Below are 10,405 nucleotides of genomic sequence, written 5' to 3' on the forward strand. Positions count from 1 at the left end.
TTTGGTGAGGATCACTTGCTTCCAGAATCTCTTATGTATCCTCAGGGTTTTGTTTCATTCATTCTAGAACGTCTCCTGGAATTTTCTGCTTTGTCCAGTAGAGGTTAAGATCCCTACTTTCTAGGGGAAAGTAACCTTTCTTGATGTAATCTGCCTCCTTGTTGTTCAGTCTTTAAGTCATGTCCAACTCTTTGCGGTCCCGTGGAATGCAGCAAGCCAGGCTTCCCTAGCCTTCTTTAACTCCCAGAGTGTGCTCACATTCATATCCACTGAGTCAATAATGCTATTGAACCATCTCATCTTCTGCCACTCCCTTCTCCTGCCCTCAATCTTTCCCAGCATCAGGGTCTTTTCCAATGAATTGGCTCTTCTCATCAGGAGGCCGAAGTATTGGAGCTTCAGCACCAGTCCTTCCAATGAATATTCAGGGTTGATTTCTTTAGGATGGACAGGTGTGATCTCCTTGCTGACCAAGGGACTCTCAAGAGTCTTCTTTAGCACCACAGTTTGAAGGCATCAATTCTTTGGTGCTCAGCCTTCTTTATGTTCCAAATATCACATCCATACGTGACTGTTGAAAAATCCATAGCTTTGACCTTTGTTGGCAAAGTGATGTCTCTGCTTTTTAATATGCTGTCTTTGTCATAGCTTTTCTTCCAAAGGGCAAGCATCTTTTAATTTCATGGCTGCAGTCACCATCTGCAGTAATTTTGGAGCCCCCGCCCCCTGCCAAAATTAAATCTGTCACTGTTTCCACTTTTCCCCTATCTATTTGCCATGAAGTGATGAGACTGGATGCCATGATCTTAGTTTTCTGACTGTTCAGTTTTAAGCCAGCTTTTCACTCTCCTCTTTCACCCCCATCAAGAGCCTTGTTAGTTCCTCTTCTATTTCTGCCATTAGAGTGATATCATCTGTCTATCTGAAGTTGTTGATATCTCTCCTGGTAATCTTGATTCCAGGTTGTGATTCATCCAGCCCAGCATTTCGCATGATGTACTCTGCATAGAAATTAAATAAGCAGGGTGGCCATGTACAGCCTTGATGTACTCCTTTCCCAATCTGCCACCAGTCAACTGTTCCATGTATGATTCTAACTGTTGCTTCTTGACATGCATATTCTTCATTCTAGGTTCATGATAATTCTGTGAGTTCTGTGGTATCAAATAGTGCCACTCTCCTCTTCAAACCAGAATTCCACTACCTTCTTTTGCCTTAGTAGTACTTGAGCATAATATCAGAATCTGATTTTGATGCATTTGTCTTTTAAAGATGCTTCCAATAAACTATTTGGTGAAATCATTTTTTTAATGCTTTTTTAACTATCTACCTTGACTTCTCTCTCACCTGAACACAAATTCCATTGGAAATTGATGAATATCTCAGAAAACACATATTCCTTTTTCTGATGAACAGGTCTTGTGGTCTCTAAGCCAGACCTGGTCATGTTTCTGGAGCAAATGAAGGATCCCTGGGATGCAAGGAGAATGGAGACAGCCATATACCCAGGTATGTGTCTATGCTTGAAGCAGAAAACTCGGGTGAGAGGGACAAGCATTGTGGAGGAAATCAGACTTTGTCGTGTGGTTTGAGAAGATCTGCTTCAGTGGAGACGATTTTGGATTAGCCTAGGTTTATTTCTGTCACAATCATAGATCATCATCTCCTGACCCATTCCTGATTCTTTTTATCATTTGTGTATTTTTTCTCCAGTGATTAATTTTCACATTCGCAGTTAGAACCAAAATATTTGTCTTGGCCTGGAGCAACCTGCATGACCTGATAACTCGTCCATTTTGGGGAGGTTTTAGAAAATCTGTGCATATTTCTGAGTAACTATATTAAGCCCTTTTAAAAGTGCTGATTCTGTCTCTAGTTAGAAGTGTGTGGGTGGAGCTGTGAAAAAATTGCCAAACTTGTAGGCATACTGGGGACAGATGTTTTTTGTTTTCTACCATATAATTTCCAGTGCACTGGAAACTACACATATGACCTTAGAAATTTCATAATCAGAACAGCCTGGGGGGGGAGAGGCCGAGGCGTCTGGACTCGCCCGGGAGGTCCGGGTGCGCGAAGCAGGGCCGGGAGGTTTGCAGGTCTGGGTTTAGCGAGTGGCGTAGGGGACAGGGCGCCCCCAGGTCCACGATGCAGCCCCGGATGAGGCTGCAGTATTTTCCTTATATGATTGGGCCTTGTGACTGGCGGCGCCGCCAGCCCGGAGCCTGAGAGGATTATGAAAACGTGTCAGGCGAAATGGGGCCAGGGACTCGGGGGCTGGGAGGTTAGGGGGAGGCAGTTAGGCTGAGGTTTGGGTGTGGTTAGGGTGGCCCCTGCCACCCTGCGAGCCCTGGTCAATGATGACGTGACCACTGCGCAATCTGAGTTCTGGGAACTAGGTGATGGAGCGTGTTCTGAGAACGCACTGAGACCGAAAAAAAGAAAAAAAAAAAGAAATTTCATAATCAAATTCTTTCTTCACTGCATTGTTATAGCCACGCTTTCCGGGAAACAAACTCACTCAGAAGGACAATGCAGATAGTGGAGTGCAGTTTATTACACCGGCGGGCCCAAGGCAGAGTCTCCTCTTAGCCAAGGGCAGCGACCAGCATTTGTGAAGATCTTTTATATACCCCATGTGGACGTGTCCAAACCCACCAGCCCAATCCCTTGATGCTTTCAAATGAAGGGTAAATACAATCACAATAACCCCATCATTCACATATTATGTATTCAAACAGTTAATAATCAATAAGCCCATGGTTACATTCCAACCAGTTAATAACCGATAAGCCTGTGCTTTCATTCTGATAGTGTCCGAAGGCAGGTGTGATTAGTGTCTGTTTTCTCTTAGGTGATGAGGAACCTGGATATGATCTTCAAGGTTCCCCTGTCCAGAGAGGGTCTTATCCTTCCATTGTCGTTCCCACAGGCACTAAGCAGAGAGTTCAGAGTCCACTGGAGAGGTGGCCAAGCACGATCAGCACAGACAGGCCTGAGATGGAGTCCAGGCCCTATGAATTCCTTCTTCATTTCCCCCCTCTTTATGCTCTTAACTCATATTATGAGCATCATTCATAGGGATATATTGCACCCTGGCTCTCCAGCTGCAAATTAGGGAGAATGACATCAACCTTTGGATTACAAAGTTCATAATACATTGTAAAATTCAGGGTCCACAAAGCAGAACTATCAAAGCAACTATAACAATGGTAAATATAGTTTTCCACCAATCACTCTTCACCCAAGATAGGACCGAAGTCCATAAAGGAATGTTCTCATTTGACATTGCTTTTACCTGGTTTTTCATGACATCTAAAGTAGTCGATACATTGTCAGATAAGTCAGGAATGTATACACAATATTCAACCTTAATTATAGCACAGGCCCCTCCTTGAGCAGCTGTGAGTATGCCAAAGCCATTTTATTATGAATTACTGCTTTTCTCATTTAGACTTGCTCTTCATTTAAGGCTTGGATGGCTTCTGTTCTACCTAGGAGGGCCTGTTTGTGAAATTAGTCAAGGCCTCTACTTTAATCATAATATATTTGTTGTCCCTACAGAGGGTACGAAAAAGGCAGCAATATACTCATACCATTGCAACAGATCTTGTCCACCTAGCATGTAAATAAGGTAGATTTACTGGGGCTTGTTGTAGGCTAGGCTTTTGCTACACTGGCATTTTTATCAAATGTAACCCCATGACCCGAGTCTATTGACTGTAGGTCTTACACCAAGAGAGCAAGGAGAGGTAATGATTGACAAGAGAGAGGAAAGTCTCTTTGTCATCCCAGAAAAGAGCAAAGTGGTTTAAAATCTGCCTGGCGGCACGGTGACACCCACCAAGGAAGTCCATCCTTCACAGACAGAGGCATAGTCCTACATACCCAGAAGTTGTAGGTGTTCTGGAAGTCCTTTTAGGAATGTGCCCATGAGGTGTAAACATTGTCCTGAGTTGAGACAGAAGTTACATTCAAAATCACGTTGATGAGGCCAAACAGCAGGAGTTGATTGTGCGGCTTCATCCTGAAGGGGCTCATCCGGGATCTTTTCCTTCTTCTTAAGGATGGTCTTAGTCTCTCGAGGGTCAGTGGGGTCCCTCTGTGCAGTCCACTCAGTGTTTTCTGGGTCTGCGTGGTATGCTCTCTTCACCCTCGTGTGATGGATCAAGGGACAATACCTGCAACTTTAACTGCAGTAGGGGTAGTTAGAATAACATAAGGGCCCTTTCACCAAGGGGCTAGCAAATCATGTTTCCAATCTTTGACCCATACTTGGTCACCAAGTGTAAACTCATGAATCTGTTCCCCAAGGGGGAACAGCACCCTTTCTTGTACAAACTTAGTTACCCAATTTATTACCTTACCCAGTTCCATCTGCTGTGAAATCCTATCCCGCCTTACCTGAGGCAAATTTGTTGACACCTGTTTTATTATGGGAGGAGGCCTCCCATACACAATTTCGTATGGAGAATAGCCTTGGGACTGTGGGGTCATCCTGAGTCTGAGCAGAGCCATCGGAAGCAAGTCCACCCAGGAGCAGTTAGTCTCTCTGATCCACTTGGAGAGTCTAAGTGTCCAGTTGGCTCATTCCACCATCTCAGAACTCTGGGCCTATATGCAGTGTGCAGTTTCCATTTGATGTTTAAAGTTTTGCTTACTTGTTGTACTAAATCAGCTACAAAGGCCGGGCCATTGCCTGACCCAATGCTGGTAGGAAATCCAAATCTGGGAACCATTTCCCTAAGCAGGCACCGGGCTACTTCTGATGTTCTTTCAGTCCAGGTAGGAAAAGCTTTTGTCTATCTCGGGAACGTACATACCATGACTAGCAGATAATGGTAGTGTCGGTGAGGTTTCATTTCAATGAAGTCCATTCCCAGGTGTTCAAGGGGCAGTGTGCCTTTCAGCTGAATACCCGGAGGATTTTGTCTGAATCCCCGAGAGGCAGCATTCACTTGTGAGCAAGCAGCATGGCCTAGGTGGATGGCTTGGTGTGTCTGGCTTACCAGACTGTGTGTCAGCTCCTCCAGTACCAATAATTTGCCACTTGGCAATTCCCACCATCCCTTTTCAGTCTTGATGGCCCTTCCGCTTTGGCTAACCTGACAGCCATTGTCCTTGTTTTGTCAGGCTAGTGCCATCAGTATATAGGACCCAATTAGGGTCTGGAACCTTGAGCGCTTCTTTAAAACAAACCCCAGATACCTTACCTCCTCTTTGTAGATCTGTGCCTTCTTCTTTGACACCGGGTAACCTGCTTCCATCAACAGCTGGAGCAGTGCTTTTGTCCCTTTCCAGCATTTTTCCTTGGTCTCAGGCCGCCAGCAGCAGGTCATCCCTGTACTGTAGGGCCAACATCCATACTCTTCCGGATGGAATGAGTCCAGGTCAGAAGCCAAGGCTTCCCGAAAGATGGCTGGGAAGTTTTTAACCCCTTTTGGGGGAGTCCAGATGAGCTGTTGTTTGGTGCTCCCGACTGGATCTTCCCATTCAAAGACAAAGATGGGCTGTGACGCTGGGTCGAGGCATATGCAGAAGAAGGCATCCTTGAGATCTAGACAAGTATAAACTTTAGTCCTTGGTGCGAGGAGGCTAAGTAAGGTATAGGGGTTTGGAACAGTGGGGTGTAAAGTCACAGTAGCCTGGTTGACTAGCCTGAGATCTTGTACAGGCCTATAGTCCTGTCCTCCTTCCCTTTTGACTGGCAGGATTGGCGTATTCCAAGCTGACTGGCACTCTAGTAGAATGCCTGCTTGTTTCAATCTATTGATGTGGGGCAATATGCCGGTTCAGGCCTCCATCCATAGCGGGTACTGGCGCTCTCTAACCAGCATGGTGCCTGGTTTGAGTTCCATTATCACTGAGGCGTGATGTTTAGCCAGCCTGGGGGGAGGGGGGGTTGTCTTCCGCCCAGACCTCAGGGAATAATTGAGTTAGCTCCCTCATGCTCTTCTGGCCCACCCGGTTCTGCCTTCAGAGGCTCATGCAACCTCCTCTCATCTTGGGTTGGTATTGAGAGAGAGGGCAAATAAGTCATAGAGTCTGTCCAGAAGGTGGGCCTCTCCTCAGGGGAGAAAGTCACTTGTGCTCCTAGTTTGGAGAGCAAGTCTCTTCCCAAAAGGGGTACTAGGCACTCAGGAATGTAGAGGAATTCATGAACCACTTTTTGCCCCCCCCTCCCCCCCCATCTGACATTTTCTGGGCTGGCAAAATTGTTTAATCATCTCTTCTTCCGATACCCCAGTAACAGCGGTAGTCTTTTGGGACAGAGGTGCCACAGGTTTTGTTACTACCGACAGTTCTGCTCCTGTATCCACCATGAAGTCAATGTTTTGGTCCCCCACTCTTAAGGTCACCATGGGCTCTCAGGGACCTGATATCTCTGAGCCCTGGCAGCCCTAGTTAATTTCCAAGTCAGCAAGCCCCACAACTGTGGGACCTTCCTCTCCTTCCTTGCCTTAGGGCATTCATTCTTCCAGTGGCCAAAACCTCGGCACCGGGCACACTGGTTTGGCTGTAACGGGCCCAGGGCCTCCCTTGGGACTGGCTGAAGGACTGTCCTGTCCCTGGGGCAGATGAGGTTTTCTGGAGGGCCCGAGATAGACTTTCCCAGAGCAGCAGCTTGCACTGTAAGTCTCTTGTCTGTTCTCTTTCTTTCCCTCCAACTCTCTGGAAGAGCGCGGTCTCTGCTTAATTCCAATGTCTCCCTCCCCCTCTTGTCAGTACCACCCGGGAGAGGCGGGTATGGCTTGGGCGGTTCGGTTGGAGCCGGATCCTGGAAGTGTTGGCCAGAGGCTTCTGTCACCGGGATCGGATCCTGCCCAAACGGCGGCTCTACGACTCTGGGAAAGCTGGCTGAGGAGCAGCGGCTGTTGCAGAAACTTCACCTGGCCCTGGATCGGGCATTAAGGCGGCCTCCGGTCCTGGTGAAGCACTGCGAGGCAAGCGTGTCATTATCCAGCATGGGGGAGGGGTCAGGTCATCCCCGTCCAAATCCTGTAGAATTTCCTTTTTTATCATCAGTCAATTTTTGTGCCCTTCATATTTTTCCCTTTCCCTTCTGGATACAGAACCTTGTCCAAGTAGGAGGGTCTCAAGCTAACCCTAGCCATGAGTCAATAGATGAATATTGATCCAGGTGTCCTGGCTCTCCTGTGACTACTGTGTAGATTGCTTCCACTATTTTTAAGTTCACGGTGTTCTCTGGTGGCCATCCTGCTCCCATAGGGGGCCATTCGACCTCACAGAGTATGTGGAGGCAGTTAGGCTTCATCTTCACCCCATAGTCTCCTCCTAATCCCTTTAAAATTTTCACTCCAATACAGTTACCTTAGATTCACTTCCCCCCATCTTGCTTACCTTCTCAGACCTTCTTGGACTTTTCATTTTCGTTCTGTCTATGAACTTCTCAGTACCCTATGTACTTCTCATATTTCCACTCAGTGACACTTAAATTGCCATTCTGCCTCCTTCCTAATTGGGGTGAGGAGAGCCTTACCTGCCAGACCCCAGAGGGAGAAGGGGGATCGGCGTGTCTTCACCTGCCGGTCAGCACAGGTGAACCAGAACATCACACAGTCCAAGACTGTTTCTCCCTTAAAGTCCATTCTGCCTTGGTGGGCTTGATCAGGTGCGAATGAAAACACAGATGGGTTAAATATCCCATGACCCAGGCCATCTCCGGAAAAGCCAATTCATACTCACTTCTGTATCACCCTCCTTCTAGCCTAACAATTCCGAGAGGGTCAAGAATTTCACAGCAGACAGGATACCTCCTGGGGGAGGGCAGAATATGAGCATACAAGGACCAGTTTCCTATCCTAACCCCTGGCGATCGCTTGGTAATAATTTTCCCCGAGACGGCATGGACACACCTCCTAAATGACCATCACAAATTTCCTTCCTAAACCCTAGCCTGCTCGTCAACCTGTGTACCAAGCAATCGCCGCCTGCCTATTCTAGGCTCCTGTGGGTCCCCACTCCTTCTAGTCCCTCCCAGAGGGGTGATCAGGCCCCCTCTTCCACCCTGCTGGGTGGGTTCCTCCTCACCTGAGCGCTCAGTTCCCCTGCTGCCGTCCATTACCTGCTGACGTGAAAGGTCCGGGCGTTGAAAAGGAGAATCCTTCCGGAGGGGCGAGGCGCCTTTCCCCCTCTAGGAGATTCAAGCCACCAAGCCTCCGGGTGGCCTCAAATGAGACCTGTCTCCTCAAAGTGAGGAGCTTCACGGCCAATGCACCAAATGTGATAGCCACGCTTTCAGGGAAACAGACTCACTCAGAAGGACAATGCAGATAGTGGAGTGCAGTTTATTACGCCGGCGGGCCCAAGGCAGAGTCTCCTCTTAGCCAAGGGCCCTGACCAGCATTTGTGAAAATCTTTTATACCCCATGTGGACGTGTCCAAACCCACCACCCCAATCAATCCCTTGATGCTTACAAAGGAAGGGTAAATACAATCACAATAACCCCATCATTCACATGTTCTGTGTTCAAATAGTTAATAATCAATAAGCCCACGGTTGCATACCAACCAGTTAATAACCGTTAACCTGTGGTTACATTCTGATAGATAGTATCCGGAAGCAGGGGTGATTAGTGTCTGTTTTCTCTTAGGTGATGAGGAACCTGGATATGATCTTCAAGGTTCCCCTGTCCAGAGCGGGTCTTATCCTTCCATTGTCGTTCCCACAGGCACTAAGCAGAGAGTTCAGAGTCCACTGGAGAGGTGGCCAAGCACGATCAGCACAGACAGGCCTGAGATGGAGTACAGGCCCTATGAAGTACTTCTTCACATAAGACACCTCACTAAAATGAGAAAATGCAAATCTGAATTTTATGTTACAGTTTCTCTTTTTTTATATGAACTAACATTAAATGTGTTAAGTATATTTGCCCCAGTTCATTAATGCTAAAATGCTTTAATATATTTATTTAACTCACAGAGTTTTTAAACAAATTATTGACATGGGAGTTTAGCACATTTCCCACAGTGCTTTTTTTCTGATTTTTCTTCACTATTAAACTTATAGGTTATATAGAGAAATCTTTAAGAACAAATTTTTCTGTTCCAATAATGCTATTTTACAATGTTATGTTAGTTTTGCTATACAGAAAGATAAGTGATGCATATACACATTTCCCTTCTTGAGGAGATTTCCTTCCCATCTAGGTCACCACAGAGCATTGAGTACAGTTCCCTGTGTTCTCACCATATTTTTCCAAGTCTCACTTCTCATTTGATTGTTAAGAATTCTTACCTTATTAAATCTATCTTGCTTGTTATGAAACATCCCAGGACTTCATCGTTTATGCCATCTATTTCTGATTAGTTCAAGGTCAATAGCATTTACTATTTTAGATTCTATTAGAACATGCTCAGATAACAACATGAGTGGTAAGTGGGTTAAATAATAAGTAGGCATTAGCATTTGTGAAAACGTTTTGTTTGTAAATTTGATTACTTAAAGCAAAAATTACTCATTACACTGCTCAACTGCTACTCGCTTCATTGTTCCTGCAGGTTTCTATCTTGACTTCTCCTCTGCACCATACTCCTCTGTCATCTCATCTTGTCCAATGTTCTGTGTTTGTGGTCTCTGTTCTGCAGGCTGCAGATCCTAGTTCCTCTTGCTCTGGTGTCTGCTCCCTGGTGGGTGAGGTGGTCCAGAGACTTGTGCCCTTATGCCCTTGAGAGGGGGTTGATTGTTACTATTGTGACCAGAGCCTGACCGGATCCTGAGGGCCGCTTCGCCTTTCCTCTGTGGCTGTCACTGTCCGTGTGGGGACTGTTTCCTGATTGGTGGATCAAAGGCCACAGATCTGAAATTAGCTCTGCTCTGGTCTGTGGTGCTTCTGATCTAGTGGGACTGGAGCACACCCACTGGGAGGGAAGCCACTGAGTGTTGCTCCTCTGGGGATGTTCTCCTTGGAGAGTGCTCTGCGTGTCATCTTTCATGTGCTGTGCGAGCTCTCGTGTGACCCTGTGTTGCCATTGATCTTGGCCCCACCTGAACCATGGGTATGCTGGCACTTGACCCTGGTGTCTCTCAGATGTTGTTTTCACCAGGTCACCAGCAGAGATCATCTGTGGTTATATCCCAGGTGTATATTCATTGTGGAGCTGGACCCGCTGCGGTGCTATGGGGGCAATGTAGACTGTGACCTGGCCCAAATGCCTCATGTGCATGCCTACAACGTCTACAGTTGCTAAAGCCAGACTGGTCTTGATTGCCAGAGCCTCATTTCCATCCAGATGTTCTGTTGGGGCTGAGTTTACCAAACCAGTTGTGGGGTGGAACACCATGGTTTGTACAGTTGCAAGGAGAGATCTCAGCTCTTCTTGCTTAGTGGCAGGGCCTTGGGGCTCAGCTGTGGTTTCAGCACCACCTGTACATTGGGACCACCCA

General features: G+C 46.8%; 2 non-coding genes across 2 annotated transcripts; both read left to right on the forward strand.

Annotated features, from left to right (window-relative positions):
- Positions 1-2,131: 2,131 nt before the first annotated feature.
- On the forward strand, positions 2,132-2,273 carry LOC122692983. Its single transcript, XR_006340790.1, has one exon.
- Positions 2,274-2,348: 75 nt separating this feature from the next.
- On the forward strand, positions 2,349-2,431 carry LOC122692965. Its single transcript, XR_006340772.1, has one exon.
- The last annotated feature ends 7,974 nt before the right edge of the window (positions 2,432-10,405 follow it).

This window comes from Cervus elaphus, chromosome 4 (assembly GCF_910594005.1).
Source record: "Cervus elaphus chromosome 4, mCerEla1.1, whole genome shotgun sequence".
NCBI lineage: Eukaryota > Metazoa > Chordata > Mammalia > Artiodactyla > Cervidae > Cervus > Cervus elaphus.